This window comes from Hemitrygon akajei, chromosome 10 (genome assembly GCF_048418815.1).
Source record: "Hemitrygon akajei chromosome 10, sHemAka1.3, whole genome shotgun sequence".
NCBI classification, from domain to species: domain Eukaryota; kingdom Metazoa; phylum Chordata; class Chondrichthyes; order Myliobatiformes; family Dasyatidae; genus Hemitrygon; species Hemitrygon akajei.
In genome coordinates this window covers 70,040,137-70,068,042 of record NC_133133.1, presented here as the reverse complement: position 1 = coordinate 70,068,042, position 27,906 = coordinate 70,040,137, and the positions used below count along the sequence as shown (strand labels likewise).

General features: G+C 39.8%; 1 long non-coding RNA gene and 1 other non-coding gene across 2 annotated transcripts in view; both read right to left on the bottom strand.

Moving 5' to 3' along the window:
- LOC140734080 (uncharacterized) overlaps positions 1 to 27,655 on the bottom strand; it is a 38,294-nt gene extending 10,639 nt beyond the window's left edge. Inside the window, exons 1-2 of the long non-coding RNA XR_012100467.1 lie at positions 27,347 to 27,655; positions 5,095 to 5,191 (exon numbers count right to left, since the gene is read on the bottom strand). This is a non-coding gene — a long non-coding RNA (uncharacterized lncRNA). The remainder of the gene's footprint in view (positions 1 to 5,094; positions 5,192 to 27,346) is intronic.
- On the bottom strand, positions 19,605 to 19,730 carry LOC140735054 (U6atac minor spliceosomal RNA). The gene has a single exon (XR_012100674.1). It is a non-coding gene; the product is annotated as a U6atac minor spliceosomal RNA (small nuclear RNA).
- Positions 27,656 to 27,906: the final 251 nt, after the last annotated feature.

Genomic DNA, 27,906 nt, shown 5'->3' with positions numbered 1-27,906 from the left:
CTGAAAGGCACAGGAGGCTTGAAGATCCATATGGACTACCTTTGTTGGTGTTTACGTAAAATGAACCAAAGATTCTCTTCTGCTCTGTATTTCATTTATTACTACCTCAGTCTTCAAACAGCGCATTAGGAGTTGGATGTCAGAAGGTGCATATAAAGTAAGTGTAGCTTAACGTAAGGATATTCTGTGCAGCACCTTTTCAATCTAAGGGAAGCCATGCCAAGCAGTGACGATCAGCCAACAAATCTAGCTGCTGGTCTGCCTTTAACAAACTAAATTTTAAGTGCAGAAGGGAGAGTGTCTTGCAATTGTTACGTACCCATGACACGTGACAGTGGTACCCTTGTCACGTGACTGGGGTTGAAGCTATACTGGACTTGAGGTAATGGTCTTGTGATGATGGAGTGACATCATTTTTCCGCCAGTAGAGATCATGTGACAGGTATTTTTTACAGGGTATAAGAGGAGGACCCCTCCCTGTGAGGAGGGACAGTTCGTGACTGGATTTGCCATGTTGACTTCATGCTACTGCGTGATTTAATGTTATGACGTAGTTTAGTTGAAAGATGAAGTTTTATCTAATGCCTAAAGTTTAAAAGGTCATTGCCAGCAGTTTCTTACAATACTGCTAGTTGAGAATCAGTGGAGAGTGAAGATCAGAGTTTGGGAGTTAAAGATCGAGGAGAATCGTTTTCGACGGTGAAACAGGTTCGACCTTGTTTGATCCTCATTCGAAAGGATTTCGTTGACTGTTCTCGTGTTAATCCCTGGGAAATACCAAAAAGGATTGAGAATGGTGTCGTGAAGGAAAGGTCAGTGCCTTTAAGCCATTTCGTTTCGTAAATTCTTCGTGGGAAAAAGTTCAATCTTGGGAACTGAAGCAACACGACATGAAAGAGAATATAAATCATCTTAAAAAGTCTCTCCCTTAAATGGACTGTGAGCATTTTGAACTTTTGGCAATACTACTTTGAAGAACTGTTTTTGCAACATCGCTTTAAGGACTGTCAGCTTCATTGCTTTAAGAACTGTTTTTGCTGCCGCACAGCAGCTGATTTCCGGTTACATTAGTATTTTGTTTACTTTTGGGGGGTTTGTTTTCAGTGTTTAATAAACGTGTTATTTGTTATAAAGACCCCTGCCTAACTCATATATTTGTTGTTGCCTGAATCCGTAACACAATAAATAGTTATTTCTATTATTAATTTACTCAAAATTTTCAGTTGCAGTTTGGCTGACATTACAGATAGCAATATTAGGAATGAAACAGTATTTTATGTTTCTGGTAGTTGCAGTCCTAATAGCAGTGGCATGTCAGTGTAATAGCAATACACAATAAATAGCATCATCTCTGATTAATAACATTCGCAACACTAGAATTCAAACTGACTTTATTTGCTTATGATAAATGATATTATGTGAACCTTCACACTCTGACAAATTAACTCTAGGCATGGAGAATTTATTTTATTGCTTTGAAGTTCTTTACTCATTTGGAAGAGAAGAAATCCAAACAAGGAAAATTCATCAAAAGACTAACAGAAAGCCTCATGTGCCAGATTGTTAAAAGATGGCTGAAGGTAGGGTCAAGGTCGGATGAGGTTATGCAGAAGTTTCATGTTAAAGTAAGGACATAGGGGTTAAACTCTTGCCGGAAATTGAGATTGGCACGCTGCCTTCAGATTGGATGACAGGATAACTCTAAGGTCAACAAAAGCCATGCTCTCACATGCCATCAAGAAGGCAAAGTGAGACCACTCACAGAAATTCAAGACACATTTGTGACACCAGGGACATGTGGCACATGTGGCAAGGTATACAGACTGTAACAGATTACAGGTCTACCCGGCATGTCAACGACAGCGACACCTACCTTCCTGATGGGCTGAATGTCTTTTATATATGATTTGACACAAGGAATAATATGGCATCGAGGAAAGCTCCTTCTCCTTTGAGGAAAAGGCACCCTGTCTGGTTGCAGCTGAGGTGAGCAGGCTAGCCAGGGTAAACCCACGCAAAATTGAATGCTGAGGGATTGTGCAGCCCAGCTAACAGAGGTCTCAATGGACATCTTTAATATCTCTTTGCAACAGTCCACTCTTCTTGTGGGCTTCAAGTTAGCTGCGATCCTTCTGGTGCCAAGAGAGCGACGGTAACTGGCCTAAATGATTAGCGCCTAGTGGTGCTGTTCTCAGCAAACGTGAAGTGCCTTGAGCTGCTGGTAATGGATCATATAAACTACCATATTTCAGCTATAAAATATAAGGTCCAACCAAGCAGAGTCCACTGCCAAGAAGGCCCACCAGCGTCTTTACTTCCTGAGAAAGCTGAAGAAATTTGCCCTGTCCCCTAAAACTCTCACTAATTTTTATAGATGCACCATAGAAAGCATTCTTCTAGGGTGCATCACAACCTGGTATGGAAGTTGTCCTGTCCAAGATCGGAAAAAGCTGCAGAAGATCGTGAACATAGCCCAGCACATCACACAAACCAATCTTCCATCCTTGGACTGACTTTACACTGCACGCTGTTGGAGCAGTGCTGCCAGGATAATCAAGGACGAGACCTACACAGCCAACACACTTTTTGTCCCACTTCCCTCCGGGAGAAGGTTCAGGAGCTTGAAGATTCATACGGCCAGATTTGGGATCAGCTTTCCAACTGTGATAAGACTGCTGAATAGATCCTGACCCGGATCTGGGCCGTACCTTCCAAATATCTGGACCAGGCTTGCACTACCTTACTTTCCCTTTTCTATTTTCTAATTATGATTTATAATTTAAATTTTTATTATATTTACTTTGATTTGTACTTCAGGGAGCGCAAAGCGCAGAAACAAATATCTCTGTGATGATTGTACGCTCTAGTATCAATTGTTTGGTGACAATAAAGTAAAGTATCTAGTATATTGGTTCCTTTTCAGTTTGGCTACCACTCAATCTGGTAAACTGATGATTCAATCTCCTTGGCCCTTCTCTCCGCTTTGTCCCATCTAGAAAATAGTGCCTCATACTCTAGGCTGTTGTTCATCGACTTCAACTCAGCACTTAACACAATCATCCTTCAGTGGCAGGTGTGTAAATTACCCTCGTTGGGACTCTCTGTAAGTGGATCCTGGACTTCTTGATAGAAAGATCTCAGTCAGTCTGAGCTGGCAGCAGTATCTCAAGCCCCGTCATACTGAGCACTAGTGCTCCCCAGGTCTATGGACTCAGCCTGCTGCTGTTCACACTGCTGATTCATACCTGTACTACCAGATCCATCTCAAACTGCATCAAGTTCAAAGTTCAAAGTAAAATTGATCGGCTGAGTGCATACATGTCAACACTTACAACACTGAGATCCTCTGAGTCTCTTACAACACTGAGTCTCCCCACCTCCATTCTAACAACTTCCAACAGGAACACCATTGAGACTGTCCTGTCTGGCTGCACCACCGTGTGGGATAGAAGCTGTAAGGCATTGGACTGCTAGGCGATACAGACGATAATAAAAATTATGGAGAGGATGACCAGGGTCTCGCTTCCCACTACTTGAGACAGTTACTGGGAGCATTGTATAAGAAGCATTGTTGAGGATCCCTCACACCCATCCCATAATGTCTTTGACCCACTACCTTCAGGAAGGAGGTACAGGAGCATCAGGACTAGGACTGCTAGACTGCATAACAGCTTCTTCCCTCAGGCTGTGAGACTAATGAATACCCTGCCACCACTGAGGTCTCCTCACTGGGACAGCAAGCTGTTCACTGCTTACAGTTTACCTGTGCTATATGGGTACATGTATTTTGAATTATATTTTATTAACTTATTTGTGGTAGATTTTTGATTTTTGTGGTGTGTACTTTATATGTTTTGTTTTATAAATATACAGAACATGCATAGTCTGATGATAATAAACTTGAACTTGTACTTTCAATCTTTGAACTTGTATGCTGCTTGGACTGACTCGTCACCTCAGTAAATCTGTCTTATTTCCCCCTCTGGGCAATTCCTCGATTATACAGTAATCTCTTGCATTTAAAAAAATAATAATGCACCTATGTTTCCTAAGACAACTATCTTAAATCAGACTTTTATAATTGGAAATAGTTTCTATTCACTTACTATATCAAAATACTTCATAATTATGAATTTATTTCGATCAATTTCTCTCTCTACTACATTCAGTTATTCATGAAGCCTTTTAGGGCACATCTGTGAGAAACTTGGTGAGTTGCTATTTACATGAAAGCTTTTCTTTCATCATTCACAACAGATATAGTTATACAGAATGACAAGTGTTTCCACTTTGCCACTGATGAACTAGGCACGGCTATTTTTGCCCCTGGTTTCAGTCTTGATGGGGATATTAATTGAAAAACTTCAAAATGCAGGGACAGTATTAGTTACAGAAATATGCGCTTCAATGCCCATTCATTCAAAGCACCTAAATTGTCATTGATTCTTCAGTGAGTTAACAAATTTTCTTCTTCAGATAGCCATTAAATACAGGAAAAATCCATGGGAGTTGTTGAAAACCAACACTCCCCCTCCCAACATGTAAAAATAGAAACGTAACTCGCAAACCCCAAAACCCCCTCCCTCACAAAAAACAGTGATGATAACATCAAATCCCGAGGTCCCTCACCTGCAGGAAAAAAATATAGCAATGATATCATCAAATCTGCAGTCTCCTCCTTGCAGAAAAAACTACAACAGTAACATCCAATTCCCTGCCCCCTCCTTGTAGAGAAGGACAGTGACAATAGCATCTAAACTCCCAAACCCCTCTCCACACACAAAAACTAATAGATTTGCCCACACTGACAAACACCAACAAGAATATCAAACATTGGACCCCAAATCCCCAACAACTCCCTCTCATAAAAAGTAACATACCGCCAACCTAATTTGAAAAATAACTTGAAAGATGGCTGGGTAGATGTGACTGCAATAAAAAACAGAAAGGTGCTTAGTATGATATCCAGTAGCCCAGAAGAGGGAAACAGAGTTAATCTTTCTGGTTTATAATCTTTTATCAGAACACTAAACTCAGTTGATCTCTGCACAGATACTGTACCAAATCATTATCTCCAACACTTTTTGCACTTACTTCAATTTTGCAGTACCTGCTGTTGTTTTCAGGTGTGATCGTATTTCTTCATCCATTGCTCAAGGCTGTTGAGTGCAGCTTCTATATTTGAGGCCGTCTGAAGATACAAAAAGACAATCCATTGCTCATCAAATCTTTGAGCTTTTAAATCTGAGTATCCGAAGATAAAATTGGTCTGGGAAAAGAAGTCTTGCATTAGTTGCCCATGAAAGGGAACGTTATAATAACTCTTGGCATTTTGCAGGCTCTTGGAAGGATTAAGGATGTTTTAAAATTTGAAGATTGGCAAGTATAGCCAATAGTTAAAAGGGATTAGTTCAAAAATAGAAGAGTTTATCATTAGCCTAATTGTGTGCACAGGTGTCAATGTGTATTCTTGAATGCACTTCTGTAATCTTTTCAGCAAATGGATCCAGTTCGTAGTCATATATCGATTTCAACACTTGGCCTCTTGTCCAAGTGCACTATGTGGAGGAAAAAGTTGAATTATTTTTGTTCTCTACATCCAGAACATACGGCAACAATTCTGGGTGGTAAACAGCTGTACATTTCTATTGATTTGGGACTCAGTGGTGGCAGAACCAAAGCATTCCCTTGTAACATAGAAGGAGGTTATTCAAATCATCTGGTCTATTCTGGCTCATAGAGCAATCTCCAATCTCAATAGAAATTGACTGTGAGCATTTAACCCACTTTCCCATCAGCTCCCCTCAGACTTAACCATGTGCCAACACAGTAGAGTCAATTTATGGCGACCAATTAATCTACCAACCTATAAATCTTAGGGGAATGGAAGGAAATTGGAGCATTTAGGAAAAACCCACTTGAAGAATGTGTAAACTCCACACAGACTGCCCCAGAGGTTAGGATTGAATCCAGATCACTGGAGCTATGAGTTAGCAACCCTAATATGAACCAAAGGTCTTGCTCTGTCTTTGCCAATGGCATCAGATTCCTTCATTTCATGACCATCTTCTTAGATTTTCTTTTCTTACTTTATATGAAAAGTACTTCCAAGACAGTGAGGATCACTACAGATACAGTCTAACTGTCTGGCTCCTGGGGCAAAAGAGGTGCTGTAACTAGGGCAAACCAACAATTGGAAAGACCTCAGATTAATACAACCAGAACAGAGAGTCAAGAACAAAACATGCAAATTGAAGAGACATATGCATTTACAAAACATGGAAACTGAAAAGACATACTGTATATACATTTATATGCTTTTCATGAGATCAGTGTTCCAAAAAGCTCCATAGGCAATTGCAGACAACATTGTAATTTAGGATCTTGGCAGCCATTTTAGGCACAACATGGCCCGCACAAAATTTATTCTTAAAGGATATTTAGGGAAGGTTCCTTGTTGACCAGGACATTCCCACCTTTTTCTTTCTAGCTTGTGATATGGGATCTTTTATATCTATCTGACAGAGTACAGGGTCCTCATCTGAAAGGTAACCTTTTCAACAGTCCACCTTACCTCAATACTAGTCAGGGTGTTGTTCTGGTCCCTAGAATGGTCTTTGCCACCAAGGACTACACAGATATATACCCCTTACAAGATACACACAATGGGTAAAATCTTGCTGCCTTGTTCCCCAATGTAGAATTGCTGCTGAAATCCGTCTATACTCTGGATATGAGAACCAATTCTGTGATCCAGCAGTATAGTTGCTTAAGGACAAAGCCTCCAGCAATGCAGTTAGGAGACTCCTCTACTGAAATCCCCTCAACAGACAACAAAGGTGATATGCTGCATCTAAAAGCAAAAAATTATTTTTGAAAATTCTTTTTAAGTTAAACAAAATAATATGTTAATAAAAGTAACTTAGTTTGACCTTTTCCCTCATAATCCTTGAGTTTAATTTAAAATCATTGTGGTCTCAAATCTCGTGCAAGGTCTTAACTGGAGTGAGAGGAAGCTTCTCACTGAGGGATCTCTGCAAAGTTCAGCTCTGCTATTGGATTGTGTTGGGTATCCAGAGTTGAGGCACTTTGACAAGTTAATCCTTTTGGCTCTTTTAAAACATTCTGGACTTCTGCTGTAAAGTGTTCTTAATAATTTAAACCATGATGCAGAGTTTCAGTACAAAGCAATGACAAGTCCTTTCCTCTCACAAATGCTGCTCAACCCACTGATTTCCTGTTCTCTTTCCAATGATTTTGTCCAATTTTGTGAGTATTTGCAGCACGTTCTCTTTCATTCTCAATGTGTGTCGAAGTCCAGGGCTCATTTCGTTAAAACGATGAATACAGGTGATCATGAATGGAACAGCTATCAGCAGCCAGCAAGATGTAGTCCATGACAACATTAAATAGCTCCATAAACTGCAGTGCACAAGAAGACATTTTAGATCTTACACTTGTAAATATGAAAATGAGGAGCCATGAATAACTCCATCCATTTCTGAATTAACATATAGCTATAATTGCTTACTTATTTTATTTCCTATCTTTTGTCCTTCCCTTGTTATTATAAATAGTATGGGAGGAAAAGGCAAATGAAAAGGAAAAAGTAAAGACACACTTGCTTATATTGATATTTATAACGGAGTCTGCTTCATTCAGCCCTTGACAGTCTGTGACTTTATTGCTCATAAACTGCATGTAGAACATCTAAGGTGATTGCTGCCGCAGTGTTTCTCATTCCACACACGGAGTCCAGGGTCTGGCATCTAGCTCTGATTTGAATCCTATTTGATTCACGGCTGGCAGAATGCAGAATTCCTGATCTCTTTTTTGCGTAAGTTTGATATTTTACTGAGGTAGGAATAAGAAAGTAGGTGGTGGTAAAATCATCTTTAAAAAAAATGATGATACCATAGCCATTGTGGTCTAATTAGCTTACATTTTTAAGCAGTAGAATATTTTATACATGGCTCAGTGCACTCAAATAATGTAAATGAAAGTTCCTTTGCATTCTGCAGTACATCATGTGGATACCAGGTGGAGCCTAATCCTCACTGCTGTTCTGTTATAAATTTATGTATTTCTTTTCCCAGAGCTTCTACCATGTGATATCATAAAAGACTTGTGGCAGTGCTGTCTTGTAGCCATCAGGCTGCCTGTCTTTCTCCACAGAAAAGAGTATTTTAACAGGGAATTTTTCATCAAAGCAAATCATTTGCACTTTGAATGAGACTCCCCAGAAACCAGGTCCCATAGTGTGGATATATAAAAAAAAACAGATGAAACAGAGTGGTAACTGTTGAATTCCATCTCCCAATAGGTGACCAATATCTGCAGCTTTCTCTGCAGTAAAATGGCAGATATTGATAATGAAAAATGAACACTTTTCAGAGCAATTAAAAAATGAAAGAACTGAGATAGCTGATAAAATGTTCATTATGGCATTGAAACTCAAGAGCATTTTTAAATGGTGTGCAAATATTACATTGGTCTTGTTATTAAGAAAAATATATGCATTTTGCATTATGCATTTTAATAATATAGTCCAATAACATAATGAGATGTGAGCCAATTAAATTTGACACATTGTTATAGGGCAAGAAAGCAAAATTACTGTAACTGTGTAATTGATATGTCGTGTTATAGATAGGGTTAATTCCCTCTGGAGTATTTACATCTGATAGTAATCTGATCAACTTCCAATGTTCCTTTCAAACAGAGATATTACTAGGGCTGCTAATTGGTTATGAGTGATGCACAAAGGAATTATTTCTTCAATGAAAATAGAATAGTATGATAGCACTGTTCGTTATTATCAGGCTACTTAATCACCGAATCAATGCAAACCAACAGTTCCTATTTATGTGATGCCTTTAATATTGTTAGATATTCTGTTGGACTTCAGAGAAACAAGTTATGAAATTTGTCACTATTCTTTCAGGTAATTTGTTCCAGATCATAACAATTCCAGATATAAAAATACTTCTTATCTCCCTCTACTTCTTTTGCTAATTGCTTCTAACCTTGTCATTACTCACCCTCTGTCAGCAGAAATAGTTGTTCTCAATACTAAATCCCTCATAATTTTGAACACCTCCATCAAATCTGCCTGTGAACCTCAATGGAATTTCCTTACATCCTTGTTTCCCCATGAAGAAAATTTTCATCCCTGAATTCTTCTTTTTGGTAAATAACTCCAGTTCTTTTAATCTTAACATCTTTCTTTATGTGTGATATCCAGAACTAACCTCTGTCCAAACAATGTTTTATACATTTTTAACATATCATTCATGTTCATATACTTTACCTTTCTTTTATGAAAGATGATTTTTAATTCATCTTTAAAAACTTACCAACCCGTCCTGCAATTTTCCACAAATCTACAGATTTTATTAGTTCTGCTCCCACTTTAAGTTTTTCTATCAGTTTGTATTGACTTCTCTAATTACTCCCAAAATGCATCCCTTTACCTATCTTACAACATTTCTTAATCCATGTGAATATTGGGCTTTAAAACTATATTGTATTCTCAAGTCCAGGGCAATAATATTCCTCTGAATGTCACCACTGTAGAAACCTTTCAAGTCTGAAAAAATAATTGTTCATCACTGCCCTTCGCTCTGACTGTTTGTCAAAGAATTATTTGTACCTCCACTGCCCTCTTATTCCCATAGGAGTTCATTTTGCTAACAAGTTTTTATAGTAAACTTTATCAAAAGCCTTTTAACACCACTTTCACACCTTCTATTCCAGTACCTATGCAACTGTCTCACTTACTAGGAATTCAAATAGTCAATCCCAAATTACCTTAAACATACTGGAAATCATTTATTGACCTATATTTTTCAATGTTACAATTAATATTATTTTAGATTGACACCTCTAGAAGTTTCCCCTCTTAACTGTTAAGTTGGAAGCACATGGTTGTTCAGTTCAATTTCCCTTTTTGAATTTACTACCTCTATAGCTCTCTAAAGCCACTCACAAACTAAAGGAGGATACAAGGATATGAGTAGAGCAATGGTTTTCAAAACATTTTGGGCTATCGTCCCTTGGCTCCCAGATCACATCTCTAGTGCCGTCTTCTCCATTTCCAGTCATTTCAGAAAAAACTAACAAGAATTTTAATTTACAATGCACCACAAAAGAAAATGAGAACTGCAGATTCAAAGTAGTGACATATAATTTCTGAACCTAGGCTTCAGCTCACAATCATTTTGTAGTGAGTTAAGTTCTTCCTCCATCATTTCTGTTTATTCCTCATTCTGGAATTTTGGATGGAGAGAAGACCCTGAAGATTCTCGGACATGTGCTTACGCAGATCCCCAAGATGGGCACAGTATACTTAAAGACCATCATCTGATATTCTTTTTCTTCCAACTCAGAGTGGCTCAGAAATTAGAAAAGGTCGCGATGGCCAATGTTGTATTTAAATAGTGTTAACTTGGACAGAAATACGGAGACAACTGATTTGACTTTGACAAGTCAATTGAAGATTGATTCCATTAGACTTTGTGAATAATTCTGAGAATTAAGCAATGCCATGCATAATATCCTTGAGTTGATTACTGAATGAAGTATTTAACTCTTCAAAAGATTTTATTACAGTTTCAAAAAACACATAAAAGCATCTCAGGCAGTTTGCTTTTGAGAGCCATCTGACTTCTGTGAGCAACAGCAAGCATTCAAACTGGTCATCATTCTCAATACAAAGCTCTTGAAAAGTCAAATTTGAGAGCATGGGGCTTGATTTTACTTACCCCTGTGATAATATGATTTAATGATTTCTACAGCTGATTGCTTAATTTTTTAATGACAAGATGTTGTCTGTGAATAGTAAATATGTTAGGTATAGCTTTTTTCAAGAAGGTAATAACCCCACAGTGGTGTCTTGTCATTGATAATGCCTCAATTGTTACACAAACAAGACATTTAGTGAGTGCAATGTCCTTTGCTTTGAAAAATTCCTCTACAGTCTGAAATAGTGACTTCCCTTTCCTATTGTTCATACCAGTTCTCATAGTTCTCTTGAAAATATAATTTTTTGAACCATTCTTTCAACCTTTATGAAGCAAACATACCGAAGAAGTAAAAGTTCTTCTGAGTGTGAAATGGCACATGGAGTTTAACCTAGCCAAATGTGAAGTGTTGCATCTTGGTAGGTCAAATACAAAGAGACAGTGCATTGTTAAAGACAAAATGGTCAGCAGTGTTGATCAACAGAGGGATCTTGGAGTCCAAGTTCATAGCTCTTTGAAAGTGGCTGCACAGGTTGATAGGGAGGTTAAGAAGGCATATGATGCTTGCCTTTCTTAGTTGAGGTATTGAGTTCAAAAGTCTGAAATTATGCCGCAATTTTTGAGGCTTTGGAGAGGGTGCAGAAGAGGTTCACCAGGATTTTGCCTGGATTGGAGGGCATGTGCTATAACAGGAAGTTGGACAAACTTAGGTTGCTTTCTCTAGAGCGCTGAAGGCTGAGGGGCGATTTGATAGAGGTTCATATTTTTATGAGAGGTATAGATAGAGTAGACAGACAATATCTTTTTCCCAGGGTTGACATGTCTAATACCATGCATTTAAGGTGAGGGGATAATTTCAAAGAAGATTTGAAGGACATGTTTATCTACACAGGGAATGGTGGGTGTAAGGAATGCACTGCCTGGGATGATGGTAGAGGCAGAAACACTAAAAACTTTTAAGAGATATTTAGATGGGCACATGGAATTGTGGAGAATGTAAGGATATGGACAGAGTGTAGGCAAAAAAGATCAGTTTAGTTAGCCATTTAATTACTAAGTTAATTGGTCTGGTACAAAGTTGTGGCCAATGGGTCTGTTCTCTGTTCTATGTTCTACTTGTTGTCTGGCAAAGTTGACTCATCCAAATGTAGAGAAAATTCTGCTGTCCTTAGTACGTTACACAAAGTGTCTTCTAAATTTGCAGACACTTAATTTATTTGTCTTTGAACAGAGTTGTCACAGAGTGGAATCACTTTAATTATTTAGTATGGAGATGTATACTAACCTGTACTCAGAACTGCCCGTACTGCTGGCAGAATCAGTTCTCCAATTGTCTGTGGCTTTCCCAATTTAGCAATGAACAATGAGATGTATGAAATATGCAAACTATTACTGTTTTGTTGTGAAGTGTTAGCAAACAGGTTTTGAAGCGTTTGCCATTTCTGAAATTTTTCACTAAGTGAAAAAGCCAAGTTCTTGTTTACTTTATCAGAGAGCATTCTCTTCAAATGTTCAAGGAGTCCTGACCATTTCATTGCCTTACAAAAAAAACTTTTTCACACAACAGGCACATTGGCTGCTGTTGGTTGCCTGCTGCTGTATAAATCCATATGACAGATACTATGCACTAAATTGTCTACACTTCTTTTTTGATGGTCTTCTTCTGTCATTTTCATTATGGATTAACGACCATGGTGAATCATCTATTGTTTAAGTCCAACCTTAAGTGCCGTGATCAATAAAGGGGAAAGCTTTGACATCATAGTAGCTCAGGCAAAATCTGACTCTGCCTGCAGGCACATAGAGTGGAGCAGTGATATCTAGGTTGGGCCACAGGCTAGAGAAATGCGGTCAAGATCATTTCAAAGGGCAGATTCTGAACTTTACCCCTTTGAAAAAAATATGCTAATTCACGGGAAATGCACAACTGCAAGATTAGAGTGTAAGAATCGTACTAGGTAACACTGTACTAAAGTAGTCAATGGTAATAATGCATGGGCCAGGCCCGGAAATATTTTATTCAGTCCAGATTTCTCATGATCTGCCAACTACAGGTGTCACTTTGCATTTCAACAACTAAATTGCATGTTGAGCAAAGTCTAAATTGGGTTAGTAAGTGATGGAGTGACTGTGTGATTGTAATCAATTATGAGGCTTTGAGGATCAAATCCTTAAAATAAAGTAATTCAATTCATAAATTAAGCTTGTAATCACTCAGAGGACCTGCTTGCTACTGAGTGCTTTCCCCACTGTCCCCTCTATCTCTATCGTCCCCACCCCTTAGAAATTCCTATCACCCCTGTGGGGAGACTATATCCCACCCTGGGCTGGTGCCCACCACTTCTGCCCTTGTTTCCCTCTGTAATTTCTGATAGGTCCCATCTGAACTAGGTAACAATTCCACTTTGAGTTTTGCCAACATGCTCTTTTTCTTTACTTATATTCTATCAATTTTCTCTCCCTATTTTTTCATGAAGGGATCAAGGGCAACCTTGCCTTTCATGATGATATAAAGTATTCATTTGCTATCTCAGTCTTTCATAAAAAGATCTCTTTCTTGGTTCTCAAACAGCACAGCCTTTACTTTGACTTTATATTTTCACAAAGAAAATCTTTTATATTCTCTTTTGGTTTCTTTGTTACCTATTCTCATAGAATATTGTCTATTCTTTTATATACATGTTGCATTCTGCTTTCTTCCCTACAGAGCCTAACATTTATCAAAAACTGTCTTTATTTCATTTTAATCTTTGTAGTTTTGATCATGCAATGACCTGAAGCTTTGGACGCAATTCCTTTTTGCCTGGGTTTTTCATCCACTCCGAGAAGAACCTATCTCCACTTTGAAATCTGTCCTTTGCTCAAGTCCTTTATATTTCATCTACCATTCTTAAATTACTATCCATATTGGTCAGATATTTATTATTCCACTTACTGAAATCAGCTTTCTTATATTTGATCATTTTCTCATTATTATCCATTACTAAATGGGTTTGGCATTTGAAATAATTAATCTGATTTCTCCACTTCCCTGCAGAGGGTTGTGAACTGAATTACACTGATATTTTTCCTGAATTTGAGGATAGGAATGATGAATCAAAAATTTCTAAAGGAGGTGCATGTATCTTCATTCTTGTTATAGCATTGAATCATATTTACCGCAGGTAGCCAACTATACAGTATAGCTCTGTAGGGTTTTGGCTTTAAAATGAAAATTAGTCAGCTTTATCATGAGCACTTCATCCAGGCCATCTTCAAGGAGCGATGCTTTAAAAAGGTGGTGTCCAACTTTAAGAACCCCCATCACCCCAGTCTGTTTTTATTGCTATCATCAGGAAAGAGGTACAGAAGCCTGAAGATACACAGTCAGTGACTCAGGAAAACCTTTTTCCCATCTACCATCTGATTTCTGAATGGACGTTGAAACCATGAATATTGCCTGCATTTACTCTAATTTATATTTTTCTTTTCTCTCCATTATTATGTATCGCATTGTTATGCTGCCGCAAAGTCAACAAATTTCATGACAAATGCCGATGATATTAAAACCTGATTTTGATCTGATGTTGGTTCATATACAGTGAATATTAATGTCAAAGAGACATACAGCACTTTAACTCTCTGGGCCTGCACCAGTCATCAACCACACATTACATTACACTAATCCTACAGGAACACTATTATTTTACACAGACACACAAAAAAGGGAATATCTGTTACATTAAAGCTCCATGGAATAAGAAACTCCACATACTGGATTAAAGCAAAATGCCAATTTTGTCTCTTTAGATGGAATATCTGCTAATTGTGTCCTCATCCATGTAATTGGAGTCATAGAATTATGTACCACAGACAGAGGTCATTTTGCTAATTTTGTATGTGTTGGCCTTTGATGAAGTTATCCAATTAGCCCCACTCATTTGCTCTTCTCCATAGCCATAAAACATTTCTTCCATTCAAGTACATATTCAGTTCCCACAGAAGAATTATTATTTATTTACTTATCTATTTATTTATTGAGAAACCGTGTTAAATAGGCCCTTCCAGCCCTTTGAAACTTGCTATGCAGCAATGCCAGATTTAACCCTAGCCTAATCACTGGACAATTCTCAATGACTAATTAACCTACCAACCAATATGTCTTTGGATTGTGGAAGGAAACTGGAGCACCTCGAGGAATCCTATGCAGTCATGGGGAGAAAGTACAAAATCATTACAGACAGCAGTGGGATTTGAACTCAGGTTGCTGATGCTGTAAAGCATCATGCTGTCATCCCCCCACCCCACAGTATTTGAAAGCAAATTTACAGGACCGTAAAATGCTGCTCTACTTGCACACTCTGTTCCTTTGTAGGTAAAACTGGTGACCCACTGATGCAGCTAATTAAAATAAACCATGAAAGGAATATGCAAAAGCATTGGAGAGTGGGCCCAAATCTCTGGCCGTTATCTCATTTCATTATAGCTCACACAAAATTATAATTATAGACAGAAAACTATAATTACCAAATGCATGAGCAAAAATATTGGCACAACACAAAACTTCTGGTGCATGAATCAATGATAATGATCTAATCCACAGTAATTCAGGATTAGTTTTGCAAATACTAATGAAGATATTTGTTTCTGGGAATTTCATTTGTGAAGGAGAAATGATGTCAGTCGGATTTGCATGTACTTTTGTGACCAATCTATAATTCAGTAACCTTGTGTTGGCCATTCTGTTGACAATTGCTCTTGCAAATTAAGGGTCTCTGCACTCCTAAGAGACAAGTGTACACATATTGATTGTTGTTTTAGCAATTTTAATTTTGGACAGGCTAAACTGACTTTACAAATTAAATAAGAGTAACAATTAATAAAAACAGAAAGAAACTTTGTTGTATCTGTAAAAACTCTTTGAAAAATTATTTCTCGAAGTAACTAGGCATCTAAGTTAGTTAGATTGTTAATTAGAATTTATCACATTAGCATTTATGGGATCTAGCTACGCACAAAAATAAGCTGTCACATATCCTTGTTTGCAACAATTTCTGCCCTTCAAAACTCCCCAATAGCTTGTAAAATCCTTAGAGGCATTCTGCAGATGTGAAAGGCACAATGTAAATGCAACTCATCGATTCTTTGAGCAGTCATTACTCATTTACTGCTCTCCAATGTTTGGATGTAATTGACCGCAAAGATATATAAACAGAAAGCAGACCACTCAGTCCTTTGAACCTGTTCTGTTTTCAACAAGATTTCACCTGCTCTAATTTTAACTCTTTCGACCTCAGCCCTAATCTGATGAAAATCTACAAGTCTCAAATGATACAACTGATTCATTCAGCCAGAACACATTTCTGAGGAAGTGTTTAGTGGTCTCTGCATGCTTATAACCCTAGACGTGTAGTAAGGGTATGGCTATTTCCCACAGAAAAAAAAGAGGCATAAGGTTGGTGGCTAACCTTTTCACAATTGCATGAACACAGATCCACACTGAAATAGATGGCTTCTTTCTTTGTCTATGGTGCACTGATTCTAATAAGTTCAAACTGCACAGCAGACTGTCATAGATAGAAGAGAGGTTGAATTTCTGCTGCCATTATATATTTCATTGAGCTGCCAATGTAACAGCAAGGGAGTGGAATCCCCACAGAGATCAGCACAACCTGAACAATCGACTTCAACATCTTGCCAATGATTGAGGTCAGACTAACTGCCCTATACTTTCCTTCTCTCCTTTCTTGAAGAGTGGAGTGACATTTTCAATATTCCGGTCCTCTGGAATCATCCCAAAAAGTATTGATTCTTGAAAGACACCTCCACAATCTCTTCACCCACCACTTTCAAAACTACTGGGTGTGGACCATAAGGTCCAGATGATGTATCTAATTTCAGACCTTTCAGTTTCCCAAGCACCTTCTCCCTAGTAGTGGCAACTTCATTCACTTGTCTCTGCTGACACCATACTGCTAGTGTCTTCTACAGGGAAGACTGATGTAAAACACTTTTTCACTTCATCTGCCATTTCCTTGTTCCCTATTACTATCTCTCCTGCATCATTTTCCAGCGGTCTGATATCTACTCTCACCTCTCTTTTACTCTTAAGCTATCCTCAGAAAGTTTTGGTATCCTCTTTAATATTATTGGTCAGCTTATCTTCATAGTCCATCTTTTCCCTCCTTATGACTTTCTAGTTGTCTTATGTTAGCTTTTATAAGCTTCCCAATCCTCTAACTTCCCACTATTTTTTGCTCTATTACATGCACTCTCTTTAACTTTTTTGTTGACTTTGACTTCCCTTGTCAGCCTCGGTTGTGTTATCCTGACTTTAGAATACTTCTTCCTCTTTGGGATGTATCTACCCTGTGCCTTCCAAATTGCTCCCAGAAATTCCATCAATTGCTGCTCTGCTGTCATCCCTGCTAATGTCCCCTTCCAATCAACATTGGCCAGCTCCTCCCTCAATCCTTTGTAATTTCATTTATTCCACTGTGATACTGATACATCTGACCTGAGTTTCTCCTTCTCAAATTGTAGGGTGAAGTCTATGATATTATGATCACTGCATCTTAAGGGTTCCTTTACCTTAAGCTCCCTAATCAATTTTGTTTCATTGCAACACACCCACTCCAGAATAGCTGATCCCCTAGTATGCTCAACCACAAGCTGCTGTAAAAAGCCATCTCATAAGCATTCTACAAATTTTCCCTCTGCAGATCCAGCACCAACCTGATTTTCCCAATGAAATCCCCCATGACTATTGTGACTTTGAGCTTGTGACATGCCCTTTCTATCTCCTGTGGGAGTTTGTAGCATATATCTTTGCAACTGTTCAAAGACCAGTATGTAACTCCCATCAGGATCTTCTTATCGTTGCTGCTTCTTGTCTCTACCCAAAAGGATTCTACACCTTCCGATCCTACATCACCTCTTTCTAAGGATTGGATTTCATCTTTTACCAACAGAGCCACCCACCTCTCTGCCTTTTCTTTTGATACAATGTGTATCCTGGATATTAAGATTTTTATACCACCTAATATTGATAGTATGTTCTCTCCACCAATTTCAGGCTAACCCTGTTTTCTTCTTACATGTGTTTTAATAAATTCTATAATGTTCCTGACTTCTATTTTCCACATGCTGGAAGGATTTGAAACATAATTTACCACAGAATATCCAGCCTCAGATCTGATTTTGTAGCTGTGGTATTCATATGGCATGTGCAGCTGAGTTGCAGGTCGAAGTTGACTCCCAACACGTGACATTTGAAGACACTTGACATCCTCCGTTTTCCTCCTCCTTCCAGCAGCTTGCCTGGATCTGCTTATTCTCCCTGTCATATGCACTCCTAGAGTATGCTAACTCACAAATCCATATTTTAAAGCAATTGGAGAAATCTTCTAGTCTGAAAAAAAATTGTTATATTGCAAGCATATTAATAACTATAGACTTTAGAACCATCAGGAAAAATTAATCTATTGTGGCTGGATGCTAAGTGATTCTAATCAACAACCAATTGACTTTGCTCAGCAACTTGTCTTGAATCTTTACAGAACACTGACTAGACATCCTTCTTGCTGCTTAATCTATATTCATCTGTGTAAGGTTAACATAACTGGAGTGCTGCATTTCACTTTTGTTGCTTAATATCAAATCATCACTACACTCAGACTGGGATCACATCTTTGCAACCCTGTGTGCCTCTGTTGATGTTAGCAGGTTTACGTTACCATCTTTCCTCGCCGCACCTGAACATACTTGTATTACGAGGCTATTATTCTCCATATAGTGACCAATTTGGCCTCCAAAGAATATATACAATGGATGACATGCAACCAAGTTGTGTAGGAAACAAGGATACATCAGCCTTTTAGATTAATTCTAAGGCATATCAGATTTTATATATGGATCCCACAATCTCTCTACTTCTTCATTATTCTTCTGAGAAAGTAATCTGATCTCTGCACTTCAGGACCAAAATGGGCAACCTCATACATGGGAGAAGTTGACACTTCTCTATGTTTATTTTCCTTTTCTGGCATTTAATCTATCAATCTCCCTTTGCTATATTGCTTTTATCTAGATAACTTATTTTGCCAACTGACTTGACATCATCAATAAATGTGAACATATGGCCTCTTATTCCTACATCTGGGATTATAAATATTATTAAAGAAATCTGTCAGAAGTTTTCAGCAAAGGGGTAGAACTGCCAAATCTAGAGCCCCCTAAAAGTCAACATGCATAGATGAAGCCAAAAAAAATGGAAACTCATGGCAGACGTATGACAATCTAAGAAGAGTGTAGAATATATATTATCTTCAAAGTCATCTGTGAAACTGCTTAAATACTTTCTTTAACATCACTTTTTCCCATTTCAAGGTGGCTGGGGTCCTGTCAGAGTCCGTCATCTACAGCTACACTCAAACTGAGGTTCATGGTGGTGGAGAGCTCGCCAACCAGCTGTTTTTAATATCTCCTGGAGCAGCCTGGAAGATGTGTGCCTTTGGGGGGTGGGGGGGGTGCGACCTCAGGAATACCCAGTGGTCTCAATTCCTTACCAATGTTGCCAACAGGAACGTCATGGGAGATCGGAACATTGAGACAGTGGGTGTGGCTATCAGAGGTTCTCTGTCTGTCTGTCTGTCTGTCTGTCTGTGTGGGGGGTGCGAGAGGAGGGGAGGTGGTAGAGATTCTGCTGGTTCTCAACTCAGGTGACTTCAAGTAAGCGTTGCTTCAGATTGTTATATCGAAACAGCAATCTGTTGGTTGCCCTCTCGTTATGGAAAGGGTGACACTTCTCTGTTGTTGGTGAGGAAGAAAGACTGTAGCATGTCAGAGTGATGTGTGGTGGACTGTAGTTCTTTTTTTTAAATTAAATATAAATTTTAGATGCCACTAAGTAGATGGCAATGCCTTGACCATTTGTGTGTTGTAAGGCCACTAGGGCCCCTTCCATCCTTATCAAGGGGAGTGCTAACCTTCTCTCCTTTCATACAACACGGACTGTAGTTCTTGATGGACCTAGACCATGGTCTCTTTGGGGGCTTTAGTATTGCTTGCTTGGTGGGTGGTAGGTGCTGATGCTTCCTGCTGGAACAAGTGGGGGGAGGGTTGATGATTTTCTGCTGCTTGTGTGTGGAAGAGGGGTGGGGGACTTTGGGGTTCTAACAATTTTCTATCATTCATTCTTTGGGGTTTTCTTCTGTTTCATGGATGTCTGCAAAGAGTAGGAATTTCAGGCTGTATACTGTATAAATTCTCTGATATTAAATGAAACCATTGAAAGCACTAGGGGTTAAATTACAAATGGAAATCAAAGTTCAAATTAGATCAAAGTAATTTATTATCAAAGTACATATATGTCACAATATATGAACTTGAGATTTGTTTTCTTGTGGGCATACTCAGTAAATCCAAGAAAGACAATAGGAAGTGATAGATAATGATAGTGATAGAAAGGCTGCAACCAATGTAAAATAGATGAATGAATGAATGAATAAATAAATAAGCAATAACTATTGAGTGCTTGAGATGAAGAGTCCTTGATAGTGAGTCCATAGTTTGCACAAACAGTTCAGTGAAGATGCAAGTGAAGATGATTGAAATTATCCCCACTGGTTCAAGAGCCTAATGGTTGAGGTGAAATAACAGTTCCTGAACATGGTGGTGTGTGTCCGAAGGCTCCTATACCATTTCCCTGATGGCAGCAGTGAGAAGAGAGCATGGCCTGGGTGGTGGGGGTACTTGATGATGAATGGTGCTTTCCTGCAATAGTGCTCCATGTGGATGTGCTCAGAGGTGGGTTGGGACTTACCCATGATGGACTTTTTGTTCAAGGGCATTGGTATTTCCATACCAGACTGTGATGGAAGCAGTTAATATACTCTCCACCACACATCTGTAGAAGTTTGTCAAAACTTTAGATGTCATGCTGAATCTGCAGAGACTTCTAAGGATGTAAAGGTGCTGCTGTGTTTTCACCAAGGAATTTAAAGTCAATGGCCCTCGCCACCTCTGATCTCCTGATGAGGACTGGCTCATGGACTTCCGGTTTCCTCCTCCTAAAGTCAATAATCAGGTCCTTGGTCTTGCTGACATTGAGTGAGAGGTTGTTGTTATGAAACCACTCAGCCACATTTTCAATCTCCCTTCTTTATGCTGATTTCTCACCACATTTGATCTGGCCAATAGCAGTGGTGTCATCAGCAAACTTAAATATGTATTGGAGCTGTGCTTAGCCACACAGTCAGAAGTATAAAGCGAGTAGAGCAGAGGACTAAGCCTTGTGCTGATGGTGATTGTGGAGGAGATGTTGTTGCCAATCTGAACTGATAAGGCCCACAGCGAGGAAACTGAGGATCCAATTACACAGGGAGGTATCGAGGCCAAGGTCTTGAAGGTTAGTGAATATTTTGAGGGGATGATAGGATTGAATGCAGAGCTGTAGTCGATAAAGAGCATCCTGATGTATACACCTTTGCTGGTCATATGTTCCAGGGTTGACTGAAGAGCCGATGAAATGGCATCTGCTGAGGAGCTGTTGTGCCAGTAAGCAAAATGAAGTGTATCCAAGTAGCTTCTCAGACAGGAGCTGATGTAGTTCATCAGCAACCTCTTCATCACAGTGGATGTAAGTGCTACTGGATGATGATCATTGAGACAGGTTACCACGTTCATCTTAGGCCTGCTTGAAGCAGGTAGGTACCTTAGACTACCAAAGTGAGATGTTAGAGATATCAGTGTACAGTTGATCAGCACAGGTATTTAGCAATTGGCCAGGTACCCTATCTGGATTGGATGTTTTCCATGGGTTCACCCTGCTGAAGGATGGTTTCACATTGGCCTCAGAGAATGAAATCACAGGGTCATCAGGGACTGTGGGAGGTCATGAAGTTTCCTCCATGTTGGTCAAAGCAAGCATTGAGCTCATCTGGGAGTGAAGCCTTGTTGTCACCTGTGTTACTTTATTTCACTTTGTAAGATGCAGTAGCATCCATGCCTTGCCACAGCTGTCAAGCATCTTTCATTGATTCAGATTTGGTCCAGAATTGCCAATTCACTTGTGAGATGGCCTTCCGGAATTTGTATCAATACCATTGCCATTCCTCTGCCTCCCACAACAAATTCTTTGTTGTTCTTATCTGTGGAGCCTTGTACTTTAGCCTCTTCATGGATGCAGATAGGAGGACAGCCAAGTGATCAGATTTCCCAAAATGCCATCTGGGTTTGGAACGAAAGGCATTCCTTATCATAGAATGGTAGTGGTCTAGTGTGTTCGGACCCCTGGTGCTGGAGGTTACATGCTGATGATAACCGAGCAGAGATTTCTTCAAACAAGCCTGACTGAAGCCCCTGACTATGATTTGAAATGCACTGGGGTGGACTGTTACTTATTTAGTGAAAGCAGCATTCAATACCCCAAGTGCCTGATTTATGTTGGCTTTTGGTGGTAGATAAACTACAGTCATGATCACGGAGGAGAAAGTCTTGGTAAGTAGAGTGGTTGGCACTTAATCGTTCAATGTTCCAGATGGTGGGGTACAAGAGGACGGCAAAGCCTCCATGTTCAAATCCCACAAAGAATTTATCATGAAACACAGACCCACACCTTTTGCCTTCTCTGAATCAGCAGTTCAGTCCATCCTGTGAATTGAGAAGCACTCATCAGGAAAGCAAAGAGAGAGTATGAAACATATTGGCAAGGAAACAAAAGAAATTACAAAGATTACTTAATAAATATATAGAAATCAAAAGAGCAAGTAGAACGTGTAGGATTTTAGGGACCAGAAAAATAACCTATATGTGGAGACAGAAAGAAGTTTGAAAAGTTCTGGATAAGTGAGAGGATCCTGATGCTGCATTTCAGTATGATGAGTGTGGAATACCAGATGTTTCAAGCATAGTAAGAGAAGTATTAAAGAAGTTAGCAGCTCTGAAAGTAAATGAAGTATTAGACCAAGCTGTTAAACGAAGTAAGAGAGGAAACCACAGAGGCTGACTATCATTTGTCTACTGTCCTGGCTGCAGGAGCACTGCTGATCAGGGAGTGAATAGCTGAATGGATTGCCAGTTGATTTCAGGATACGGAGTCATCCAACTCCCTCCAATGGTAGAATGACCAAAGGAAATCCCTGAGTCTTGCTCATTAACACATGGTAGTCTGGTTCTTATGTGCCAATGAGTTTCCTAGTACTGTGCCCTTGAACAGAACATTTATCGGTCACACTACATGAATGTTTAATGCACTTGCTGAAACAACATGTAATTCCCAGCCTGCTGTGCTTATTTCAAAGATTCAAAGTGTATTTATTATCAAAGAATGTATGCAGTATACAATCCTGAGATTCATCTCCCCACAGACAGCCATGAAACAAAGAAAACCATGGGACGTATTTAAAGGAAAACATCAATGCACAAAAAAAGACACATCGTGCAAGTGGCAAAATAAACAAAAAAAAACCCACAGAATACAAAATACCAAATCACAAAGTCGTTGAAAGGATCCAGGCACATTCAGTTCAGCTCAGTTCAGTTCAATCCAGCGCTGCATCTCTCGTTGTCTGCAGACCAGTGTTAGTCTGCCCTGATCAAAATCACACAAGACTGCAAAAAAAAAATGGCCAGAACCAGAAACACATCACAATGTGAGCTACAGAGTCCAGTGTGTCAATTAAACCTTGCCAAAGACCCATGAACACTGGCTTAATGAGTGACAGGGAGCGAGAGAGACCATTCAAACATAGGCACCTTCCTCTGTGGGGGGGAGGAGGGTAGAGGGAGAGGGGGAAATAGAGAGAGAGAGAGAGAGAGAGAGAGAGAGAGAGAGAGAACATCCACATGGAGGTAGATGGTGATGTTCACCTTATGCTCTCGTCCTCATTGATTTATCTTCCTCAACACTTTAATCAGCGAGATCGATGAGAACTGGGGACAATCCTGGGGTTCACACATTGTTTCTGGCTCCTTGGCCTCCAGGCTGCACGCTTTGCTCAAAACCTTGCCGAACTCCCTTGGAAACACACCACAAAGATGTAGCACACAGGCTCCAACAGTAGCGAACCACATTTGAAATAAAAATATAAGTAAATGAAGTGAAAGATCTAGTTTCATGAACCGTTTGAAGGATAACGCTCTTGGTCACCTTGTTCACTGGCGCAAAGCTTTTCTGGAGTGATGATGATGATGATGATGGCATCCGTTAGTCTCTTGAGACCATGGACCTGTGCCTGGAAAGTCTTGCTTCAGCCTCTCCAGGGTGCAGGCCTGGGCAAGGTTGTATGGAAGACCGGCAGTTGCCCATGCAGCAAGTCTCCCTTCTCCACACCACCGATGTTGTCCAAGGGAAGGACAAGGGCTGATACAGCTTGGCACCAGTGACGTCGCAGGAGTTGCCAGAGCGAGGTTGAAGACAACATCGGACTGCCTTAGGGACTCCAGCTCTGGATTTGTCCTCAGGGTTTACTCCCGAAGCCTTTCCCATGAGTGGGTATGGCCGCAAGGCAGTGGAGGTTTGAAATCAGAGTTTTCCCTCTCTTAGATGGACTGCCTTCCCAGGCTGATGAGATCCATCTACCCAAGTATTATTGACCTAAAAGTAAACTTTGCTACATCTTACTTAGCGCTGCAGATACTTAAAGTTGTCTTTTATAAAGTAGTTGGTGGGTTTACAAACTGTCTAAGATATTATCTCACATTTCGAAGTGCAACAGCCCCACAAGTAAATCTTAACAAACTAAGACCATGTATGCAGATACTATTTAATATTACATCCAAGGGAAGACAAAGTGATCATAATTTCCATGTCCATCCTATCAGTGGGCTTAGAACCAGGTGGCCAAAGAGTTATTGTATTTGAAAATAGTTGGAAAGCACATTGTGCGGAAATTGAACTGAGGTCACCTATGTTAAAAGTACTTGTATGGCGTGCTTGCTTATAAAAATGTTCTTCATTTTCATTATTGTGCATTGTGCAGAGCAAAAGAGGAGAAATTTCAGTCCATTATTTCATATTTCAAGCTAACAATTACGTTTGTATTCAGACTGTCAACCCTCAGATACATGGATAGGGAAGGTTTAGAGAGCCATGGGCTAAAAGTAGACAAATGTGAGTAGCTTAGATAGGCAAATTGGTCAGCATGGATGAGCTGAGCCGATGGGTCGGGTCTGTTTCCTTGCTATGTTATTGTATGAACCTATGAATCAGCAGCCACTCTTAACTACTTCCACCTTGATATGGTGTGCATTTATCAATGACCCCTGGAAGCGTACAGTCCTCATAAAGTCGCCCATGTGAGCGAGTCAAATATATGGTACCAAACTACTGGTAGTTCAACATAATAAGAGATCTCAACAGTGATGCAATGGATGAAGAAAGTAAACTCTTAAGTAGCATCAAGGCAGTTCAAGGCTGCAGTAGTTAAAAAAAAGGCCCCTTTGCCATGGATACAGATTATTTTTCTGTTTAGATCTGTATGCACAGCAGTCCTCCCATTCACATACAAGTCTCCTCTACTGGGATTCTGGATAATCTGGGTTTATTGTTGTTGTATTTAGTACAGTTTAATTAGATGTACCTTAGAACATATTGTGTATAAATTACTCTGATATATGTGAAGAATTGCACATATAACAATTCTTCAATAAAAAAAGCTTCTACTGTGGACCACATATTAGTGAAGGTTATGCACTAGAAATCAACATTATTCTCTAAAAGTTGGCAAAGAACTGGCACTGAATTTGTTGCAGAGTGTATGATGCATCTAAACAGCTACAGTATATTTCACATTTCAAAGTTTCAAAGATTCAAAGAATGTATAAATTATTCATAGACCACCACCACAGAACCCACCTGACCTGGAGCCTGGAGACCCACTCAACATCAATGTAGGTGAAATCACCAAGCAAGAAATTCGAAAAGCCCTGAAAAGCCTGAAGAATGGCAAGGCTGCTGGAGAAGACAACATTCCTGCAGAAGCATTGAAAGAGGGTGGAGAGGTTATATTTGCATATACTGCTGAATTTGATATGGAGATCAGGAGAGATCCCATCAGATTGGAAGAAGGGCCTCCTTGTGAAGCTGCCAAAATCTGGAGATCTTTCACTGTGTGGCAAGTGGAGGGGGATCACCTTGTTGTCCATTCCTAGCAAAGTTCTCACCAGGGTCATCTTGGAGCAGATAAAAGACGCCATTGACCAGAGACTTAGAGATGAGCAGGCAGGGTTCAGGAAAGAGAGATCATGCATTGACCAGATAGCTACACTTAGAGTCATTGTGGAGCAGACAATAGAATGGCAAACTCCACTACATGTGTGTTTTATTGATTTTGAGAAGGCATTTGACAGCCTGGACAGAAAGTCAATGTGTAGCATCTTACGACACTATGGTGTACTGGAAGAGATGGTGAATATCATCAAGCAGCTTTATGATGGCTTCTCATGCAGGGTCATCCATGATGGGAGACTGTCGGAAGAGTTCCTGATCACTACTGGAGTCAGACAGGGATGCCTGCTGTCGCCTCTACTTTTTTTTGTGGTGCTCGACTGGGCTACAAGAACAGCCTATGCTGGCTCAGAGAGAGGCATCCAGTGGATGTTAACAGGGAAATTGGAAGACCTGGCATTTGCAGATGATCTCATTCTTCTCTCACACTGGCTTCAAGATATGCAGAAGAAAGTAGATTCCTTGGGAGAGACCTCACAGCGAGTAGGCCTTAAGATCAGTCAGGAGAAGACCAAAGTTCTACGCATTAATAACAAACAAGAGGAGCCATTACGGATTGAAGGACAAATAGTTGAAGATGTAGACAAATTCACCTACCTCAGAAGCAAAATCAGTAAATCAGGAGGTACAGATGAGGACATCAGAGCAAGGATCGGAAAAGCCCAACATGCCTTCACAACCCTGCGACCTGTTTGGAGATCTACGGCCATCTCTGTCAAAATTAAGCTCTGTATATTCAGCTCCAATGTGAAAGCCATCCTGCTATATGGATCCAAAACATGGAGAATCACTAACACCAGCTGCAACAAGATCCAGAACTTTCTCAACAAATGCCTCCGGCAGATCCTCCACCTCAAGTGGTACGACAGAGTGTCAAACCTAGACCTATGGAAGAGAGCAAACCAAGAGCCCATTGTATTCCAGATAAGGAGGAGGAAGTGGAGATGGGTCGGCCACACCTTGAGGAAGAGCCAGTTGAATGTCATTCGACAATCACTCGAATGGAATCCACAAGGGAAGAGAAGAAGAGGTCGCCCAAAGCAAACCTGGAGACATAGGCTTTTGGATGAACTGAAAGCCGCCGACCAAACTTGGGAGACTGCAAAAACATCTGCTAGAGATCGCAGAAAGTGGAGGACTTTTGTTGAAGCCCTATGCTGCATAAGGAGCGAAAAGGATTAAAGAAGATAATTTATTCACCCTTGAGGTCCATCTGCTTACAGGCAGCGACAAAGCAAGAAACCCAAAAGAACTCAAAATTTAAAAATTAAATAAAGACCAAGCCCCGACACAAAAAAACACCACAAATCATGCAAACAATAGAAGCAAGCAACAAATTCTGAACCAAAATAAATCCTTAGATCTGAACCCCAGAGTAGGCCCAAAGCCTCAGTACCTTTCCATCATAATAGCAGGCATGGAGCAAAGCAGCCAGGGCAGTCCTCATAGCCTCAGCACTATAGAATATAGTGCTCTCTCCTCTGATCCCAGAGCCCTTTCTTTCCAGTTTATCTGGGCCAGCACTTAAATTGTCCAAACAGCATATCGTAACTTCCACTCGAATCCCGGCACCACTGTAGCAAAAGGCTCTGTGCCTAGACTATGCTGCCCAGTGACTCGTTCCAGGCCCAAATTTCACTGCCTGGCCTAAAGCTGCTTTTGTTTTCTCCAAATTCAACCTCAGACCCGGGACAGTTTGCAGGCATCAGAACTCCTCTGTCTCAACTTCTCCTCCCTGAGTGACTCACTCCATCTGTGTCTACTCTGCAATACTGTTCATCTCTCAAAATCATTTCACCTTTGCTCGGCTCTTCATTGTTTGCAGTGATAATTTAGCAAAATTTACTTCAGAAAAGATGTAATTAGTAATGTTTTTAATCATTGCCTTGGAGTTAAAGTTTCACAAATTTTGTATAAAAGTATTTCTAGTCATCATATTAGGGGCCAGGGCAGATT